Source organism: Sinocyclocheilus grahami, unplaced genomic scaffold (genome assembly GCF_001515645.1).
Source record: "Sinocyclocheilus grahami isolate Dianchi unplaced genomic scaffold, SAMN03320097.WGS_v1.1 scaffold1039.1, whole genome shotgun sequence".
NCBI lineage: Eukaryota > Metazoa > Chordata > Actinopteri > Cypriniformes > Cyprinidae > Sinocyclocheilus > Sinocyclocheilus grahami.
The window spans coordinates 40,218-62,988 of record NW_015506218.1 but is presented as its reverse complement, the minus strand read 5'-3'; the positions used below and the strand labels follow the sequence as shown (position 1 = coordinate 62,988).

The following is a 22,771-nucleotide window of genomic DNA, read 5'->3' as shown; positions in this document are numbered from 1 at the left end:
GATCAAAAAAGAAGATATTTTGAAGAATGTTGGTAACCAAACAGTTGATGGTAGCCATTGACTTCCACAGTATGAAAAAAAATAATGCTGCCATCAGCTGTATATTTGAAGAATTTGGCTCCAAAACGCGATAAACGCCATTTAAAAAAAAATTTAGTTTCCGCCAAAATCAGTATTGTATCTGGTCGGTATTGAAAAGTCAACTTTTAATTTTAACGCAAAATGCGATATCCGCCGAGTTATTCTGTCATGTTTTCTCCCTTTCTTTCTAAACCGCGACAAACGCCAGTCTCCCTTCTCTGCAGAATGCGATATATCCGCTCAACCAATCACAGCGCACCATTCCACGCACTCTAGACAGTAATGGCGGCGCTTTGAATACACCCGGCATCCTAGTTTTCCTCATCTACTTTGTACTTTGTGATCAACAAACAAAATTAGGGCTGCACGATAAATCGCATGTGATTGTCATGCGCATCTCGTCAGTAAAGCCGGTTCTGTGATTAATAGTAAATCTCCATCACGTGCTTTCAGATGGAGCGGCATTTACTACACAGAGCCGTAGATCACTGCTATATCGCATTCATAATCGCAGATGAGTCGCATTCGAGTATGAACGCAATACTGTGTAGCTTGTCAGTGTAAGTGTTTTTATTTATTCCATTAATGCTTTTGTTAATACAGCGTATAGCACTAGTCAACTAAATGAATGTAACATGGCAAAGATGAATGCACTTTTGGAAGTTGAATGTAAGGGAAATGTCATTTTGGAATTTCTGTGGTCTAAAGTGACATCAAAATAGGTGTACTTTAAAGTGCGATAAAACATTATTAGAACAATGATTTAAATGGAAAATTAAAGTGCAACTTTTAATTTGACATTATTACGAAGTGCACTTTTTAAAAGTGTACTCATGTGTGTTAAGAAACAGTCATGAAAGTGAACTCTAGTTAAGTACAATAAGTGGCCTTTTATTTCAGTAATATTATATTATCTGCAAGTATGGATTTTAGAAATATACTTTTAAGATTTGACATACACTACAAGTGCACAGGCATTACCATTAAGAACACATCTTTTTTCACAGGGGTTTAGTTGTTGATGAAAAGCAGGGCAGATATCAAGGTCTTTACCTAAGTCTGTCAGACCACTTTGTAGTTCATTCCTTTAAAGTCAGTTACGTTTTTAGGTGAGATGTCCCCATCCTAGCGTGTCAGGACACATACAGGCATCTCCAAAGAGAGAACTATAATTCTGGCCACTACAAAATTCTCTGAGGATTCAGCCTCTATATTCACCTAGTGGAAGCCAAGCAGTAAAAAGCCACAAGAATGAGACATTGGAGTCAAAGATGTGCAGAAAATTGGCGGGAGAGCTAAAAGAAGCGAGGGGCTTCTGATTGAAAAACAGCACTGAGTGGAAGAGGGACCTGCTGTGTAGTCATTTCTGTAATATTTTGTTTCTTCCTATGTTGTGATGGCCCATATTCTTCTCTTCAATTATGTGGACGTAAACAAGAGCAGAAAGCACTTTCTTTTCATACAGGGTTCACCACCAGGACTTTATAACATAACAACACAGAGAATGTGAAGTTCTGTTCCAAAACTGACTTGCTTTCTAATGCCTATCTAAGCAATCTTAACTCAAATGGATCTTCATAAATCACTGATTACAAAGTCTAAAAGGCCTGTTCGCACCAACATGAATGTATGGTATTAACAATGCAGTCTAAATAAATAAATGAATGAATGAATGAATAAATAAATAAATGTTTTTTTCAGTGCATCAGAAGATTTCTTTGGAAAAGTGTGCTAGAATTTTCATCTACTATCACATTAAGAAGTTCACCAAAAAATTATTATTGTCATCTCTCGAAACATACATGCATGAACAAATACTAGCTAAAATAGTCAATTTTCAATTATATTATACTATTTTTCAACAATACTTTTTCTCTGTCAAATAAACTACAAGTATGTTTGGTAAAGACACAACTAATGTTAATTAATTAATTCATGCTTAAAGTTAAGAATCTTATAAGTCATCACAATTATGTTGTCTACCTTTTGAAATGCCTTCAATGGGTGTCTATCTAGGTACTGGGACATACCTAGAATTTTACTTCGACCTGCAGTGTCTCAAAATCCAGGTGCATTTTAACAGTCCGGTCAAAACCAAACTTCAAGCAGAAATTAGTCCTGATGATCTAACAGGATCTCATTTATTATGAGTTAGACTGCCTCTCTCTGTGAGCGCTCAGACTTCCAGCAGTCTGAGAGTAAGATGGAGAGGGGTGAAATGAGTTTGACCTGACCTGACCCCCACCGTTAGCTCAACCGCACCCCAACACTTTCCACACGTCAGCCGACCCTGTGCTGAGAGTCCCGTCGGCTGAGGAAATGACCTGTCTGCTACCTGCCACGAGAAAGAGACGTCATTACCCCATCAATTTTTTTATGGGTCTGTTTTCCGTCTCTCAGCCTCGCTAATGTGCTATTGAGAGCGTTAGTCACAGCTCGCTCTCATGCGATCCTCTGGCTAGTGGAATCTCTGAGAGATAGATAGATGAGAGGGAGGGAGGAAGAGAGACTTAATACCACACTGATGCGAGGGCTTCTCAGTTATCAAGCCTCTAATTGATTCCTGTTCTTGTAATAGGCCACATTTACATCACAGTCTCTGGAGGATTCATAAAAATCAAACACCGCTCCTGGCAACATGAGCCACACATCCGATCATGGTGAATAAAGGTGAATGAACTTGCGTGCTTTACCATTAATACTTAGCAGATGTTTAGAGGAAACGGACAATGGTGATTAAGAAATAGTCAAGTCAAGTCACATTTATTTATATAGCGATTTATATGATGCAGATTACAGCTTCACAGTAATAAACAAGAAAATAACCGTATTAAAGGGTTAGCGAACAAAGGCCTCCTGTAGCGAATCGATGCGTTTTTGTAAGAAAAATATCAATATTCAATATCACTTTAATGTAGCTCTAACTACATAATCATTTTTTTTTTATTCTTTTTTTTTTTACATTATGATTTTAGGACAGTTGTATTATTTTATGCTATTATACAAACTTTTTTTTTTAGCTTTATGCCCTAAAATATATCTAAAAATGAATTTAAATTTAGACACTCATAGAGGTGTATTCAATTCATTGTATGAATGAATTTCATGTATTTTTGAATAAATTAGAATCCTAGACGTTCTACTACATGACAGTCAAACTGTTTTAACCTTCAACTGCTTTAACCTTTTGTTGTGAGTCTAAAAGAGCTGTCTCCTGAGGTTCGCTGAAAGCAGACACATGTCTGTGTTTGTGTGTGTGATATATATATATATAAGTGAGCCTCTTGTTAGAGCACAAACTCTCTTGAGTCTCTCACTACAACAATGGTTAATCCTTCTGGACATTGCTTTTACACACACACACACACACACACACACACAAACACATGTAGATCTCTGTGGACACCCAGGCACATGGCTGGCAGTCAGTAATGTTTTATAGCGGCTAGGTAATAAGAAGCTTTGTTGGGGAAGCATGACATAATAAGTAAATTTGTTAGGATTAGCAATTTGCTGTCATTAAAAGGCATCTGACTCAATGCACATTCACAAGTGAACACATCATATCTTTGTTTTGCTGTTAATAAAAATGTTCTGCAGAACGTCCGAGCTGCTCTTTTCCACAGAGTGAAAACGAAAGTTGATTCATACTGTTGAGCTTCAAAAGGTTCAAGATTTCTGAAGAGGAGACGTCTGAAATTTACTTCAAATCTGTCTCTCCACCAAATGATTTGTTTGCGCTTCTTTTGTGGTGCTTTTTGTCCTTTTTGGAGCTCAACAGATCATTCTGCTAAAGGTTTCCTTTTGTGTCCCACAGAAGATATAAAGTCATGCAGGTTTGGGACATCATGAGTGTGACTAAAAGATGTCCCGAAAGTTGATTCATACTGTTGAGCTTCAAAAGGTTCAAGATTTCTAAAGCAACACAGATTTCTGAAGAGGAGACGTCTGAAATTTACTTCAAATCTGTCTCTCCACCAAATGATTTGTTTGCGCTTCTTTTGTGGTGCTTTTTGTCCTTTTTGGAGCTCAACAGATCATTCTGCTAAAGGTTTCCTTTTGTGTCCCACAGAAGATATAAAGTCATACAGGTTTGGGACATCATGATTGTGACTAAAAGATGTCCGAACTTTCATTTTCAGTTGAACTAAAATCTGGGCTTGTATCTAAACTCTTATGAAAAGAAGTGCACTTAATTGTATTAAATGTGCATGTGTAGTGTACTTTAAACTAATATAATATTAATGAAATAAAAAGTGTTTCTTAACACAGTACACTTTTAAAAGGTGCACTTTGCAATAATGTCAAATTAAACGTTTTAAAAGTTTAAAAGTACATCATTATCATTATAAATCATAGTACATCATTATATTTTAATAATATTTTGTTGTGCTTTAAAGAAATACGCTTATTTGATGTGTCTTTGACTAACACTAAAGCACATGTAAAGAACTCTGATATTACATTAATGTAAGTTAATATATTGAATATATTTTGAATACTCTAAATTTCAACTTCATCATTAGAAATATATTTAAATATATACAAGTTTCAATAGAAATTACATTGAAGTATATTTTTGATAATTTAGCATAAATTATTGTCATTTTTCAGTACACTTTAAAGGTGTAGTTCACCCAAAAATGAAAATGACCCCATGATTTACTCACCCTCAAGCCATCCTAGGTGTATACAACTTTCTTCTTTCAGACGAATACAATCAGAGTTATATTAAAAAATGTCCTGGCTCTTCCAAGCTTTATAATGGCAGTGAATGGGTGTCGAGATTTCAAAGCAAAAGAAAGTGCATCCATCCATCATAAAAAAGTGCTCCACACGGCTCCGGGGGTTAATAAAGGCCTTCTGAAGTGAAGCGGGGTAATTTTCATCTTTGGGTGAACTAAGATCACGTTAAAATTCCTTTTAAGATCCCATTAAAATCCCTTTAACCATATTTCAACAGACAATAGAATTATGAAATTTCATATAAAGATGTTCTTAAGTCCTACTTGATTATGTCAAACTCTCATAAGTTCATTTAACTGCACTTAGTATAAATGTAAACTATAAAACATTTCCCTTTAATTGCGCTAAAAATGCAGTGTCTGAAAACATAATTTTCAGTTATTTTAAATGACATTACTTCCATAATAAGTACTCTTTTTTAAAAGGTATGCTAAAGTGTACTTTCTTTTCACAAGGGAAGGTTTGCATGTTTGAATCAGTTATGTGTCAATAAATGAAGATTCCAGACTAACAGATCCATATTTAGTTCAATATTTGCTTATGTGTCTCTAAAGCTCCACTGCAGGACAAACCACTGAAATGTAGTACACTTTCGGCACAGAATCATGCGGGACCATTTATACGTGATTTTCCATTTTTCCACTTAAAAGGATTATAAATGTTTTTAACCCAAGCCCACCAGACAAAACTGTAAAATGCATCACTTTTACTGTATATCAGGCCAGTCTTCACTGGATAGCTGGCTCAACGTGTGCTCATAAATGTTCAGAGTAATCGTTAAAGTGCCATGTGAGATGGTTAGTTATGGCATAGCTGTTGTTGCTAAATGCTAAAACATTAAGCAGAGCGTCTTCCTTTCTAATGCCTTTCTTCTTTGTGCCTCTTTCTGTTGTTTCTCCGTCTCTGGCTCTGTGGAAGGGCCTTCCTAGCATTCCTGCTCTCAGCGGGCTGCCCTTGGGACACTGCCAGAGGTTAATACAGATGTTTCTGTGCATCTGCTGGCCAAAGCAGCTGTGTGGGGAACTTTATCTGCTCAAAGTCCAAACACACACACATGCTCTTACCCCCCACCTCCTTCTGTCCTTGTTTCCTCACACACACACACACACACACACACACACACACACACACTCTTACCCCCCCACCTCTTTCTGTCCCTGTTTCCTCACACACACAATCTAATTTGCAGCACTGCTTTTCCAGCACTCTTTTCAAAGTGTACAAACTGTAGGTCTAGACATGTCAGTTCCTTCTGTGTAGAGCTAGTGTTTGTTGGTTGTTGATGTGACTGGTGCAGATGGACAGGTCTTGGAAGTTATAACAAACAATAGAGAGTGAGTGAGAGGAAGATTACCTCTTATTAGGAGAATATTTTCCCATCGGCCTGCTTGGCACCAAATAAAAGGGAAGTTTTTGACAGAATTTGTTTTCACTTGTTGAGTTTGATTAGTACTCTTGCCGTGACATGTTGTCTTGTGGAACTGAAGTGCTACTTTTCTACCACTTGGAGATCATGATTGCTGCTTTGTGTTTAATGCATTTCTTTTTTGCATTTGTTTGATCACTTTTGTTGCTTTTTCACTCTTCTTTTCTCTTTGTGAGGAGAGATGCAACCTGCCCGTTTGTTGTTAGTCTGTTGTAGAGTTCAGTTCTGTTTTGCCCCCTCACACATCTCCAGAGTATCAACATTGAGTAGCATTGTTACAGAGAAGCAGGCCGCAGATCTTGCTGTGCTAGGAAATATCAGAAAAATCACAACAAAAGGTTCCACAGCTGTTTTCTTTAGTCCAGTCGACACAATATAAAAAAGGACAAGAAGAATGTGGAAAACAACCGAGAGGAATATTGATGTCAGTTTTGAGTTGTTTAATAAGCTTGACAGTGTCTTTAAAGTGATAATTCAACCCAAAATAAAAATGAATTTACTCATGTTGTTGCATAGTTGCTAATTTTTAAATATCAATTTTTTTTCTAAAATTACATATCCTAATTATGACATCAAATGTCAAACTTTTGTGAAGTTATGTGACAAAATGGTGAAATTATAAGGTACCAAGTTATAATCATGCAATAAAAGTTGAAATTATGACAAAATTATGCAATTTTTGTCTTTATCGCATAATTTCTATTTAGTCAAAAAACCTTGTTATTTGTCATAATTTAGATGTTTCATGTCTTAACTATAATCTGTTATCTCATAATTCTGATTTATGTCTTTAATTTTGACTTTTAATCTCATAATTGTATTAGTATCACAATTTTGACTTTTTATCTCATAATTATGATGTAGTATCTCATAATTTTGACATAATTTCCCATACATGTTGTAGTCCCAACATACAGTAGGTAATTCATTTGAATATTTTTTAAATCAGCCCTGCTAACAAAAACAAAAAAAAAATGCAGGCAAAATATTATTAAATTACATTATTATATTATATTTTTAATTTGACTATAAAGAATGCTGCTTCAAATATACAAAATGTACCTTAGCAATAAATAGAAATTAGATTTTCGACTCAGTTTCTAAACAGACTTACAGACTTAAAGGGATAGTTCATCCAAAAATGAAAATTTGATGTTTATCTGCTTACCCACAGGGCATCCAAGATGTAGGTGACTTTGTTTCTTCAGCAGAACACAAACTAATATTTTTAATTCAAACCGTTGCAGTCTGTCAGTCATATAATGGAACATCCGGCGCGTAACGCGTGTACGTGCTCTGGCATAGTAGACATAGATATATATAGATCTACATATATAGATGTAGATTCCCACGGCCCATAGAAACAGTCACTAATGAGGAATCTACTTATATATATCTATGTCTTCTATGCCAGAGCACGTACACGCGTCACGCACCAGATGTTGGACATTGCGGTGTATAAGAGGTAAAAAATTATATAAATACTGTTCAGTTTCTTGCACAGACCGATCGTTTCGTGTTTTTACACATCAATGTATCGTCACGAGCCGCAGGGTTATATTTGGTTTTGTTTGAGTATGTTATTTTGACTCTCAAAGCCGTGATTCCCATTCACCTCCATTATATGACTGACAGACTGCAACGGTTTGAGTTAAAAATCTTCGTTTGTGTTCTACTGAAGAAACAAAGTCACCTACATCTTGGATGCCCTGGGGGTAAGCAGATAAACATCAAATTTCCATTTTTGGGTGAACTATCCCTTTAAGACTCACTCAACACTGCAGAGAGTCCAGAAGACTGCAAAAACCCAGCCAGTGACCCGATAACCGAACACAGGCATTTCAGAAAACAAGCACAGACATAGATACACACTCATACATAACTCATCGACTCTTCACAGCGGAGAGGAGAAGAGAGCCAGAGATAAAGGATGTATTAGTAGCACTGTTTGTGCTTAGATGCCTGCCTCCTTGAACTGATGCCAGACCAAACCCTGAGATCTGCACTTCATTTGGAGGAACTTTTTAAAATGAAAAAGCTTCTACAAAGAGAAACTTTGTTATTCTATCAGCGCAAAAAACACAAGAAAAGATCATTTGTTTAAGGGAAAAAAAAAGTCTAAGTGTGACATGTTGTGACAGTGTCCATATATCTGCATGTATTCCTGCATGCGTGTGTGGATCTTTTTGTACACAGAACCCCATAATGCATCACAGGATGTTAGCACACGCTAATGAGCCAAATGAAAGCACATTACTCTAAAGCTGAGCAATAACTGCGAGCCATTGTTTATGATGACCTGAAACGTGTGTCAAATTAGTCTGAAAAATGGAAACGGCAAATGTTACATCAGTTTATTTAGGAAATGCTTAAACCACAGGCAGCTTGGAGCTAAACAGGATTCTTTCATTAATTGAATAAGCGTTTCTGGATCTAATTAAACTAAGTAACAACAGTGCAACAGTACAATGCAAACAGACTGTGATGTGTGTGATAGGGACCTTTGCTAATGTGGATTGTTGTTTATTTTGTGTTTCTGTGTTAGCTTACGCTATTAATCTGTACATTTGCATGCATATTTACGAGACGAAAAGAAAGGTGTATATTGTTGTCTCTGGATGATGTTTTGGTCTCAGAAAAACACCTGGTTTATAGCATGTAATTATGTTGCTGTTTATTCATTCATTCAGAACTTGAAAGATCTGCAAGGTGTTTGACTAATGTGATTTCAGCGGCTGTGGCCAAGATGTCGATATTAATCTTCATTGCTGATACAGACATGCATATTGAGCTTAAAGGGATAGTTCGCCCAAAAATGACAAATTCTGTGATCATCTACTCACCTTCAGGTTGCTCTAAACCAGTTTCTTCTACACCAATATGAGTTTCTGTCTTCTGATGAACACAAAAGAAGATATTTTGAAGGATGTGGGTAACCAAACAGTTGATGGATCCCACTGACCCCTAAATGATTAGATGAGATTGGGGAGTCTAACATACAGCTCTGCTAGAGAGACAAACAGGAGCAGATGAATGTAGCATGTATAGTGTCAAGGACTGTGAAGGATAGGATGGAGAGCAGCTGAGAAAGAAAGAGTGAGGGATGGAGAAGGAGTTTTCAGGTGTCCTGCTGAGAAGAGGAAGAACACCGGATGGGGCGGCGGGTGTGAAGCGGGTGACGGGTATGTGCACTAATCTGTTGTGTCACTCCTCTCATCCTGCCTCAGAGGTGTCAACCTCCTGAAATGTGTCACACTTTGACAAGGCCCTATTTTCCCCCGCCTGCTCCATATCCCACAATGCTTTGCTATTAATAAACCACTCACTCATTCCCATATACTGGGAATGTCACATAATTCACTTGTAAGTTACGTTAAAACACTTTGAATTAGACTTGAATTAGAGCAAATGTTTGAAATGAATTACACAGGACCAGTCTGTATAATTGGTTTGCTATTTTTAGCAATACACTACACTTCAAAAGAACAGATTTGCAGAAATGTATCCATCCCACTTGCTCACCAGTGGATGCTCTGCAGTGAATGGGTGCCGTCAGAATGAGGGTCCAAACAGCTGATAAAAACATCACAATAATCCACAAGTAATCCACTCCACTCCAGTCCATCAGTTAATGTCCTGTGAAGTGAAAAGCTGTGTGTTTGTAAGAAACAAATCCATCAAGACGTTTTAACAACCTATTTTTGCTTGTAAACGGAGCTTGATCTGTGCATATTGCTCTCCTGATTCAGGCGAAATGGCTTTTTCACTGCAGAGCAAAATTATAGATAGAGACGCATATTATAGCCAGAATCAACAGTTTGAAGTTAAAAAGTCTTAATGATGGATTTGTTTCTTACAAACACTTGGCTTTTCACTTCCTACTGTTAATTGATGGGCTGGAGTGGTGTGGATTATTGTGATGTTTTTATCAGCTGTTTGGACCCTCATTCTGACGGCACCCATTCACTGCAGAGCATCCACTGGTGAGCAAGTGATGGAATGATACATTTCTCTGAATCTGTTTTGATGAAGAAACAAACTCATTTACATATTGAATAGCTTGAGGGTAAGTAATCTAAAATTTTCATTTTTGGGTGAACTCTACTTTTAAATTATGGGTAAAAAGTGCAAAACATGATGAAAATAACAAAATAGCTGAACTATACAGTGAATGAGGACAGAGCACAGATCTGAATGCCATTTTGCAAGCTGGGTTTGAAATACAGGGTGTTGTCGGGTGATCAGGAGGATGTTGGTGAGCTGTTTGGTGTAGGTTGTAAGTGATGAAGAGTGACATCATCTGGGTTAATAATGTGGTTATTCTGTGTGTGTGTGTGTAACAAGAACAGCTGTGCTCAGTTTAAATGTGAGAGGTCTGCTCGTAATCCCACAACTAAACAGGGTGTGCGTGTGTGTGGAGGAAGTGCTTGGTGAGATGCTCAACAGCTCCAGTGTTTCTTTCCTGTGCCCAACACATGTGAGAGACTGAGAGCAGCTGCCAAATTGAGTAGTTTGAGCATGTGCCCTTTAGAACAGCTTATTACGGCAGAAAAAAAACACAGACAGGAAATGTACCTCATACTTTATAAAACAAAAACAATGTAGCGACCGTAATTTAATAATAACAACTGTGGGAATGTAAGTCTGTGTATGAGCAACGGACAAATAGTATTAGAAAGACATGTGGGATAAATGATGCATGTTTTCATTTGTCTACATTTGACGGTGTGTTTCCAATTAGAGGTCACATTTATCTCATAATGGCCTTGCGCACTCACACACACACACACACACACACACACACACACGCACACGCACACTCACACACTCACACACTCAGACACTCAGACACACAGACACACAGACAGAGACAGACAGTGTGTGATGAATCAGTGGGTTTTGGTCTGGCTGTATTGATGTGGTTCAGTGGAGGAAAGAAAACTTTCTTCTACACCAATATGAGTTTCTGTCTTCTGATGAACACAAAAGAAGATATTTTGAAGGATGTGGGTAACCAAACAGTTGATGGATCCCACTGACCCCTAAATGATTAGATGAGATTGGGGAGTCTAACATACAGCTCTGCTAGAGAGACAAACAGGAGCAGATGAATGTAGCATGTATAGTGTCAAGGACTGTGAAGGATAGGATGGAGAGCAGCTGAGAAAGAAAGAGTGAGGGATGGAGAAGGAGTTTTCAGGTGTCCTGCTGAGAAGAGGAAGAACACCGGATGGGGCGGCGGGTGTGAAGCGGGTGACGGGTATGTGCACTAATCTGTTGTGTCACTCCTCTCATCCTGCCTCAGAGGTGTCAACCTCCTGAAATGTGTCACACTTTGACAAGGCCCTATTTTCCCCCGCCTGCTCCATATCCCACAATGCTTTGCTATTAATAAACCACTCACTCATTCCCATATACTGGGAATGTCACATAATTCACTTGTAAGTTACGTTAAAACACTTTGAATTAGACTTGAATTAGAGCAAATGTTTGAAATGAATTACACAGGACCAGTCTGTATAATTGGTTTGCTATTTTTAGCAATACACTACACTTCAAAAGAACAGATTTGCAGAAATGTATCCATCCCACTTGCTCACCAGTGGATGCTCTGCAGTGAATGGGTGCCGTCAGAATGAGGGTCCAAACAGCTGATAAAAACATCACAATAATCCACAAGTAATCCACTCCACTCCAGTCCATCAGTTAATGTCCTGTGAAGTGAAAAGCTGTGTGTTTGTAAGAAACAAATCCATCAAGACGTTTTAACAACCTATTTTTGCTTGTAAACGGAGCTTGATCTGTGCATATTGCTCTCCTGATTCAGGCGAAATGGCTTTTTCACTGCAGAGCAAAATTATAGATAGAGACGCATATTATAGCCAGAATCAACAGTTTGAAGTTAAAAAGTCTTAATGATGGATTTGTTTCTTACAAACACTTGGCTTTTCACTTCCTACTGTTAATTGATGGGCTGGAGTGGTGTGGATTATTGTGATGTTTTTATCAGCTGTTTGGACCCTCATTCTGACGGCACCCATTCACTGCAGAGCATCCACTGGTGAGCAAGTGATGGAATGATACATTTCTCTGAATCTGTTTTGATGAAGAAACAAACTCATTTACATATTGAATAGCTTGAGGGTAAGTAATCTAAAATTTTCATTTTTGGGTGAACTCTACTTTTAAATTATGGGTAAAAAGTGCAAAACATGATGAAAATAACAAAATAGCTGAACTATACAGTGAATGAGGACAGAGCACAGATCTGAATGCCATTTTGCAAGCTGGGTTTGAAATACAGGGTGTTGTCGGGTGATCAGGAGGATGTTGGTGAGCTGTTTGGTGTAGGTTGTAAGTGATGAAGAGTGACATCATCTGGGTTAATAATGTGGTTATTCTGTGTGTGTGTGTGTAACAAGAACAGCTGTGCTCAGTTTAAATGTGAGAGGTCTGCTCGTAATCCCACAACTAAACAGGGTGTGCGTGTGTGTGGAGGAAGTGCTTGGTGAGATGCTCAACAGCTCCAGTGTTTCTTTCCTGTGCCCAACACATGTGAGAGACTGAGAGCAGCTGCCAAATTGAGTAGTTTGAGCATGTGCCCTTTAGAACAGCTTATTACGGCAGAAAAAAAACACAGACAGGAAATGTACCTCATACTTTATAAAACAAAAACAATGTAGCGACCGTAATTTAATAATAACAACTGTGGGAATGTAAGTCTGTGTATGAGCAACGGACAAATAGTATTAGAAAGACATGAGGGATAAATGATGCATGTTTTCATTTGTCTACATTTGACGGTGTGTTTCCAATTAGAGGTCACATTTATCTCATAATGGCCTTGCGCACTCACACACACACACACACACACACGCACACGCACACTCACACACTCACACACTCAGACACTCAGACACACAGACACACAGACAGAGACAGACAGTGTGTGATGAATCAGTGGGTTTTGGTCTGGCTGTATTGATGTGGTTCAGTGGAGGAAAGAAAACGTTATTTCTATAGTAATTAAATGCAGCACATTACAGGAAAATTACATTTGTAACAAAACAAAAAGAAAAGGTTTTCTGTTACTTACAGATATTCTCTTAAGAATACTGAAAAAGAATGAGTCACTGCATTAGGTTACAAATAAATATAACACGGATAATATACATAGAAACATTTTTCAAGCAAAACATTTAACAAAGACAAGTTTGTTAAAACTTATATTATTAAAGATTATGCTACCACAATGTAGTTGCATCTGAAATAGCATACTCTCTGAGTAGGTACTTCTTTTATATAAATAATTTCTTTACAACTGTTGAAAAGTATGTTCTCAATAGTATGAATGTAATTTGGACATCCTACATTTGCCATGTGTCGTGTGACTTACAGCATCAGCTGTGTATCTTAACTGCCATTCACAACTCCTCTCCTGTGGACTCATGGAATAGTAAAGTGCCCATCAGAAGCACACTTCAGAATCACATCAGAAGTAGTAGGTCATCCGGCTATTTTAAAGACATACTACTTTGTTCACATCCTGCTTTTTGGCTGCTAAGTAGAGAACTTGAATGTTTCTCTAGTTAGTTACAGCCCTCAAATTTGATTTGCTGAGCCGGTTCCAGACGTGCTGTTCACCTGTGCATTAGTGGTGGGGATTTCAGTAATTCTTCCTGCAGGTTATACATCAATACACCAGTAGGTAGCAATGGACTATATTATGAACGAGTCATTGAATCATTCACTCAGAAGATTCATGCCAACACATTGATTAATTTAGGAACGAAGCACCACTACTGTTTACTCAGAGGCGCAACATTTGATTCTTCTTTGACTTTGTTTCAATCTATTTTTGCAAAGCAACTTACACTGCAAAGGTGTCACAGAAGCGCTTCTGAAGTGGCATTTAGGTATCTTTACACAGAATGTTTAATGCTGCTCAAAGGTGGCATAAATGCATTTACACAGCAAATACCACTGTCAGAGCAGGCTTAATTTAGTCTGGCTTTTATCCAGCATTGTGTCTTTACATTGAATTTTAAGCATGCACTGAGCAGCCTTAACTCACCTGTGTAAAGATTTCTTAGTACATCTTTACACAGTCTAGTCTAAACAGTATAGACATATCATTAAATTACAACTTTTTCATTTGTGACTATCGCCGACATTTACAATGACAGAATAATGAAACCATATCCACAACTATTTCTTTTACAGAACTATACAGGACTTTACAGTGCTCTTTAGGTATGAAAAACATAAATGTTATAGGTATGGAGCACATGCGCTCAATCTGCAGAGCTCCAGGTGGGCAACAGGTTCAGCAGGCCTCTGGGGTCACCATCATTACCTTTCATACAAACACAGCATATGCTGTGCACGTGTGTGTGACTGCAGAAGCAGGAGTGATGCAGGCCATGAGTGCTAATGGGATTGTTTGTGTGTTTGCGTGTATTGGGATGAAAAGGAAAAGCAGTGGAAACGGGCAGCTGTTCAGATGCCTGTGGATTGAGTTTCTCTAGCTGTTCATATAAATACTGTATCTCTCTCTCTCTCTCTCTCTCTCTCTCTCTCTCTCAGTAATGTTTATTTAACACAGGTAGGGCGAACATGCCACTAGCCACTTGTTTCCTCCCAGAGGAAGTCATAAATGTGCCCGCTTGGGTTTAACTGCACCCAGCCCCGCTGCTAATGACTGCCATATATGTGTAGAGGAAAAGATGGAAATGCAGGGATGATAAAAGTGAAGAGGTGATGCTTTTAGAAGCTGTCTCCATCACGGAAAGGTGAAGAGATTATTCAGATGGATTTGTTCTGGTCACCACCCAGAAACAACGTGATGTTTCAGACCAGTTTCCCATCCAGACTTTTTACCCTGCCTAAAGAAATGTGAGGAGTTTGCCCTATCCACAAAAAAAGCATTACGTTTACCTTAGGCAGAAGAAACATGCTAGCTAGATGGAGAAGATACTTAAGGCCCTGATATACTGCAAGTGAAATTGAAGAACAAAATCTGGCCAAAATTAAGGTGCTTTGGAGTTCATTTCAGTGGTTGGAAACCGTGTGCAAGTACAAACTTTCTTGAAAACTTTGTACCAGCTGTTAAACTCTGTTAATGTTTTACTGCTTTATGCTTTAACATATTTTACTTAAAAATATGTTCTGTAGCTCTGAATTAGCAACTGCAACCAAGTTTAGCAACCAAGATCAATTACAATAATGGGGTCAAAATTTGACTGGTTTTTATGTGTATGGTAGGGTATACGTATGGTGCTCATGAAGTAAATTTCATCTTTACACTATGCGCACTATTGGCATCTTTTTGTTGCAGTTTCTGGTATTTTGTTGTTGCTCCATTTCTTTTATTTCTTTCTCAACTGTGAAACAAGAGGCTGGGCAAATGTTGCCACCTTGTAGACAAATGAAGTAGTGCAAATAAAATGTGTGTGTGCGAACTGTGTGTACAGTAATGATGGGTGCTTTGAAGCCTCTATGAATAATTTGTTTCAAACCAGTGACTCACAGCACATATCAAACTGACAAAGTCAAGTGATTTCAGGAAAGAAGACTTTAAGTCATAACTCTTTCGAAACGTTTCAAAATTTCAATTGTTCGCTGCTAGGAGGCATTGATCTCTGTGAACCCATGAAGCATGTAGTTTTTACCTGATCTTGAATCAGTTTTATAAATTTGAAGAAAATTAAAATGACACATTTGTACATAAAAAAGGAAGAGTTAGTTAATAATCTCGGACTGGCCTGATTAACCAAGCTCTCCATAAAACAAATGAAGACAAGCACTATAATTCAATAAAATAGCACATATTATACAGACACTTCATATTTAATGGTATTAGATGATTTTTAAATTGCATTTAATAGATGCACTTCCAATAAAGCATTTGCAATTGGCTTGTAAAAGGTGTTTTTATGAATGCTTGGACTTTTAGTTGCATTTACTCTGTTTTGACCAGCAGGCATCACCAGCGTGTGGCGTTTCGAGCACTTCGAAACTGTGAATCATTTAGCGAAGCAACTGGTTCAATTTATTGAACGTTTCGAAAAGCGTAGTTTCTCCCATCACTAGTGTACAGAGTGTGAGCAGTTACAAATATCGGGCTGTGCATGTACTCTACGGTACACATAAAAACTAAAGTGTATTTTAGGTTCAACTGATCATACAGAATCATTTTTTTTGCACTAATGTGTCCACAAAGTGGAGACATTAGCCCTGACCATTGTTTCACAGTTAGAAAAAGAGACGGTAGTAGACGGATCAACAAGCTACTGGAAATACAACAACAGTAGGTGCCAGAGTTGACGAGCGCTTGTGTGAGGGGTTAAGTGATATTCGTAACTCTAGTTCAAACAAGTGCAAAGTCATTTTTATCGCTCATAACTTCTAGAGAGAAATAGCTCAGACACTAGAACAGGATGAAACTTCATAGTGCGCATATGTGGACCGCCTGTGTTCACACATACCAAATGGAGTATACTTGAAAGACTATGGATTCGCGTCTAAAATGAAGTACACTTTAGGATTTTAGCATAGCTCTATTAGCACCTTCTGGCAGAGTAATATCAACTGATGCTCATATAAAAATTGCTGTTCATTCTGATTAATATTCTGAAGGTATTTTGCATGATTTTATAGGGCATGCTTACACTTGGTATGTTTGGTTCGATTAAAACGAACTCTGGTGCGATTGCTCTGTTAGTGCGGTTCATTTGAAAAAGTTCGAACCCTGGTGTGCATCAAACAAACGGACCAAGATCCACCTTTTTGGGGGTCTCAGTCTGCTCCCAAACAAACTCAGTTGTGGTTTGACCGAATAATGAACGCAACACTAAAAACATCTATACACAAAGCAAAAACAGGATGTGATGCCACAAGATGCGACCCTGAAAAGGACAGAATGCTCATGCATATCTGGTTCTTCTGGTCATAGCAGCTATAGTATGTTGCCCATTACAGTTGCTAGAGGCATCTGAACCACTGTCTCCTTACAGCAGATCCCTGTGAGCAACAGAGGAATTCCTGCTGCTGTTTTGACTCCTTTACACATTTTATAAACTCTTCACGAGTTATCAGCTGGTAAAAATACCACCATACGTACAAACATACAGCAAGTGTAAATGTACATACAGCATTTAGCCCAGCACACAACATTTTTTGGACATTCAGTAATTTTGCAAAATATACATCATTAAAGCTGTCCAATCAGGTTGTATCCTTATGTCTTTTGTTTGGTATATTTAAGCTCTGTGTTAAAAGTAACAGTATGTATCTTTCTCTTTTTTGGTACAGACCAAAATAACCAAGAGAACCAAACTACAAGTGTGAACACATCCATAGTCGATGTTTTATGAACTGCCAATATTCTGCTGCTTTTGATGTCAATTTACAATCCTCTTCTTCTTGGAAAACTGACTAAAAATGTATCTGACTCATCTTGAGCTAATCATACCTGCATATGATACAAATGTCATGTTCAACTGTAATGTAAACTACAAGCTATTGTCTATTTTTTAAAGAACAAACCCTTCAATATGTCCTGCATGTTGAAAATGCTGTTAATCAAATTATGGGGTATTTAAAAATTATACTAAAGAGCATCACAGGACTTCTGTGAAAGAACAGAAGACTGAAGGAGGCTGGAGAGGAGGCTGCTTCACATCTGCTCCACATAGTCCATAAAGTCCTCTTTAATGTGGAAGCCTTGACAGAGAGATGAAATGCCTGCCGTGGCCCAAGCTCAGGGAGGGTGTGTTTGTCCGCAGTGGGAGCGCACCTGCGCTGGGACACGGGTTTGGGGTACAGCCTGGCTTTTGGCTTTTGAGGACTTTATGGATGGGCGATGCACACTTTCTTGTGTCATCACTTATGGCTGCGCTGAGCCTAGAGATCGTATATATTGGTTCCAGGGTGGAACAGAGCAACTGCTGCAATCATTCACTCTGTGTGTGTGTGTCCACGTTTGCAGATGTTTCATAGAGTAGATTTGCCATAATGTATCTGTAGCCACATGCATTGTGTTTGTAGCCATCTGTTGTTTTGAGTGGATTTGTGTGTGATCTCATTTACTGTTAAGCCTTGCTTGTGCGCAGACAATGACGCCATGAACTGGGGGAAAATGCGAAGAGACTCATTAAATAGCTCAACTATGACAATCCTCTGGTCTCGCTCTGCTGATGCCATTGATGAACAGGTGGCCGTTTCAATAATTTGTTTCTGGTTCGGTCGAAAGCATTCAGAACACTGTGTAGTTTTGAAGATGCTGCTAAATTGCCATCACCTAGATTCCAGTTCTCATGGGTTCTTCTCTAGAAATGCATAAACACAGTGGATCCAAAAAGAATTTGGCCACACTAAAAATGAATAGAAGTCATTGCATTAGATGACAAGATGTGGCATCTGCAAATGATTCTTGGTGATTTTTAGTGGATGTATGGAGTCAGTAGTTATGCTGCTTTCACATGCTATCAGAATTATTGTAAATACGAGATCCTAGTCAGAAATTGGACATGAATGTCCTCTCAAGTCATATTTGCGACTGGAAAACTGATTTTCTGAGTTCTGAGAGAACTATTGCTGTAGTGACTGTTAAGTTTGATTCATTTTTAAAATCTATATCGCTTTCTCTTTCCATTGCAGTCACAACCTAATGTCATGAGAACACTAAAAATATTATTTTACGTAAACATAAGTATTTTACAAGGTGGTGATTCCGTATGAAATCGTACAATTTACTATGTACGAAAAAGTAATATAGTTACGAACTGTCATGAGATTGTGTTGGTCATGTATATTTATATATATATATATATACATTCATAATCGTATTGAATATTGCATGTCATAATGCCTATTCTATGTATTTTACACAGCGAGAACAGCATTTACTTAACCAAAATTCCAGATGTGATAAATGTATACAATAGCGGAAGTAACTTATGGTTGTCAACAAAAAAGGATGCTACATTTCATTCAAAATCCATTAGATATTGACTAAATATCTTCTGTACAACTGGATCTAATAAGATTTCTCCAAGAAATAGGCAAGAATGAACCTGGTGTCGCACATGATTCTTATTCTTTTTGAAAACAAAGTACTTGAATGTGGCTCATAATCATGACTTTAGAAGTGGGAAGCAGGAAATAACAGCTAGCATGTAAAAGCAGCATTAATTATAATAACTATGAATATGTCCCACAACATTCGACAACCACAATATCAGAACAATATATTTAGTGTTTTATCATTTAAACTTAAACTCATTTTATGTGAAACCGTTTGTTTCTTATCAATGAAATCACACTTGAAATTGTGGTTTAAGTGTGTTCCAGTGCTTATTGAGGTGATTGTATTGGTGTACACATGTATGCAGCATGACTCTCTGGGTGTCATTGCTCTGGTCTACATTATCAGGAGTGTGTGTGTGTCTGTCATTTAAGCACATTCCTGGAGGTATATTTAAATGGTGTAAGGGTGAAGCAATGGCAGCTTGGTGCACGTCATCCATAAAATCTACAGAGAAATGGAAAAGCACTTAGAGCAAACCGTTTGATCTTCCCTGACAGAAGTACAGAAAGACTCAGGGAGAGCCAGAGAGAAAAAGGAAGAGAGAGAGAGAGTGTGTGTGAGTGTGAGACTGAGAGAAAAACAGAGATAGAGCAGTTAAAAAGTGTTGCTTTGATACACAATTCAAATGAAAAGTCCCAAGTTAGATGTTGACTTCAGAAGGAAATAAAGAAAGCAAGAAGAAAGTGAAGAAGAAATACAAATTTTAGCCATGTAAATTAACAGTACTTTTACTTTTGAATGCATCAATCATATTTCCCTGCTCCTTAGTTGGTTAAAAATATGCTTAAATCTGCATGCACCTGCTAGATCTGTAGCCTCAGATGAGCAAAGTGAGTTCAGATTTAGCTTGCAACATTTTCTGAACCCATTTCTTCGCATTTGGCCAACACCTGTTGGATCTATGGCTTGACGGTAAACACACTTTCACTTGTAGTGTTCCCAGTCAAAAATATCCAGCCTAAAAAAAATGGATGTTATGCTATATTATTACCAAATATTGGATTCAATCTATTTATCAACTTGTTTGCTTTCAATTAGCACGGATTTTGTCATTATTTTTTGGAACTGATTGATCGTAAGCCTCATTCATCTGAGCTTATGCTCCTCAGGCTTTAAATTAATGTTGCCAAAATTATCCATAAATCATGCATTTTTCATTCAAAAATGAATTAAGCCTACAATCAGTCAATTCCAAATAGAAGAAGAAGAAGAAGAAGAAAAAAAAAAAACCTGTGCGGATTGAAAGAAAACAAGTTGAAAAAAATTGAATCCAAGATTTGGTGATGAGCATAATAGAACATTTTTAAACAGTTTTCAAAAGGCCGCTCATTTTTGACTGTGAACACCAAATTAGGTGAAGGATTTTTAGCATAGCACAAGGGTTAAATGCTCGAGCTCTTTAAAGTCGAGTGGATTCTGACTGTCAACGTTTTTTAACGCAACTTTTTATTTCAAATTATAGCTATCATCCTTGGTGTGAACGGGCCTTTAGAATGATTTATGAAACTCTTTGTAGGTGTGAACTAATGAACTATGGGAAATGTGTAAATCCAATTGCAGAATCCATTTCTGCATGCATTAAATGATACAGGTTAGTGCAGCTGTCAGATGCGCAATAACTCTATACAGTGTTGGTTTTCTTCTGGCTTTGAACCCATGAAGTATTGCATAATATGAAAGAAGCATCATTGTTATGGAGCTTTAGAGCTGCTGTAGAGGTCTGGGTGTCTCTGTGAGAGGCATCGCTGTGTGCCAACCGGGCACAGGTGGCCCTGGTGTTGCGTCTGCCCTGTGAGGGGGCACCCAGGAGGTTCAGTGGAAGGGCAGCTCTGAATTAGAACGGTGTGTAAACAATTCCAGTCCTCTGAGAAGAGCGGGACAATGAGACACGGAATGCCCCCTGCTAATCGTCACTGCTGGGTAACCGGATCCGTGCGCGCTCTGCCTCGCTCTCTTTCACCTTACTGCACAGTAGGGCCTTTGTGCTGTTTGCTGCCCTTCTAAAGGTGCTATGAAAGGAGGATGAGGAAAGGTAGTGGTGGCCGAAGAGGGCAAAGGATGGGTGGAAAAGGTGATGAAAGGATCTGGAGGAGGACATGAGAGAAAGGGATGCAGGGATAGAAAGTCACTGAGGATAAATGAGGTGAGCAGAGTGCTTAACAACTGGTGGGTGATGAGCTGAAATTGGCGGTCTGTTTTGTCACAAACATCAGGGAAATAGCAATCTGAAATGCACATATAGTGCCGCAATAAATGAATGCATAGGTAGGATAGCAAAACAGACTTATCTGAAAAGGACAAGCTTGTTTTTGATATCAAAGGCGGTGTGTGGACTAAGTTAACCTCTGCCTCTCTCCTCAATTTGTTTGAGCTTTTTTTTTTTCTTTGTAGGCTTTTCATTGTATTATTATAAATTAGATGCAAATAAATGCCAGTGTGTGATTTTAACATTTTGTTTTTTTTGTTTAGTTTGTATAAATGGGTCAGTGACATCGGTCTTCAGTGACAGCTCATTTATTCTTTTGCTCTTTTAATTTATTAAAATCATATAGTATACAGTACAGTGACATGAATACGTGTGTGTGTGTGTGTGTGTGTAAAACACTCTCACACAGTGATAAAAGACAGAACAAGAGCCAGAGAGACACACAGAGGGCTATCTTCAGTCCCTGACAGAGCTTATCAATCACTGAAAAGTGAGAGTTCAACGCTTTGTAGACATATGTTCTTCATATGTTTTCTTATTGTGTATCTGAAATATTACTGTGCGTGTACAGTGAACACATTGCACACCAAATACATGAAGCCCACTTACTGTACAGCATATCAAGCAGAAAAGGTTATTATGTGGAACCAGAAGAATACAAAAAAAAAACTTGACATGGACATTTTTTTCTTGACCGTCATTAATAAACATGCACAAGGGAATAGTTCTTACTACCATGTTTATCCCTTTTTTGGTTTGATTACTCGCAATTTCTTCCATTCCTGTAATGTTTGGAAAGAAAAGACTGGTCAACTAAACGCACTTCAGTCTCTTTCGTCTTTTCATTTTTTTCTTTCTTATGTTGAGTACAAAAGAAGATAGTTTGAAGATTGTTGGTTGACGGTAGCCATTGGCTTCCATAGTGTTTTTTCCACACTATGGAAGTCAATGGCTACCGACAACTGTTTGATTACCAACTTTCTTCACAATATCTTCTTTTGTGTTCAACAGAAGAAGAAGAAAAAAACTCATACAGGTTTGGAACAACTTGAGGGTGAGTAAATAATGACAGAATTTTCATTTTGGGTTGAACAATCCCTTTAGTACAAGTTCCTTGGCTACCAAAACATTCCAGGCTCAATGTCAGAATCTGCCCTCTTTGGGAAAAAAAAAACATTCAGACAGTTTTCACGATGATAAAATGTAAACACAATTTGGTCAG

The 22,771-nt window shown here is 37.9% G+C and overlaps 1 protein-coding gene across 2 annotated transcripts in view; it reads left to right on the top strand.

Moving 5' to 3' along the window:
• The window catches only part of LOC107565994 (bone morphogenetic protein 7-like), a 47,593-nt gene that overhangs the window by 7,218 nt on the left and 17,604 nt on the right, over positions 1-22,771 (top strand). The window lies entirely within an intron of this gene.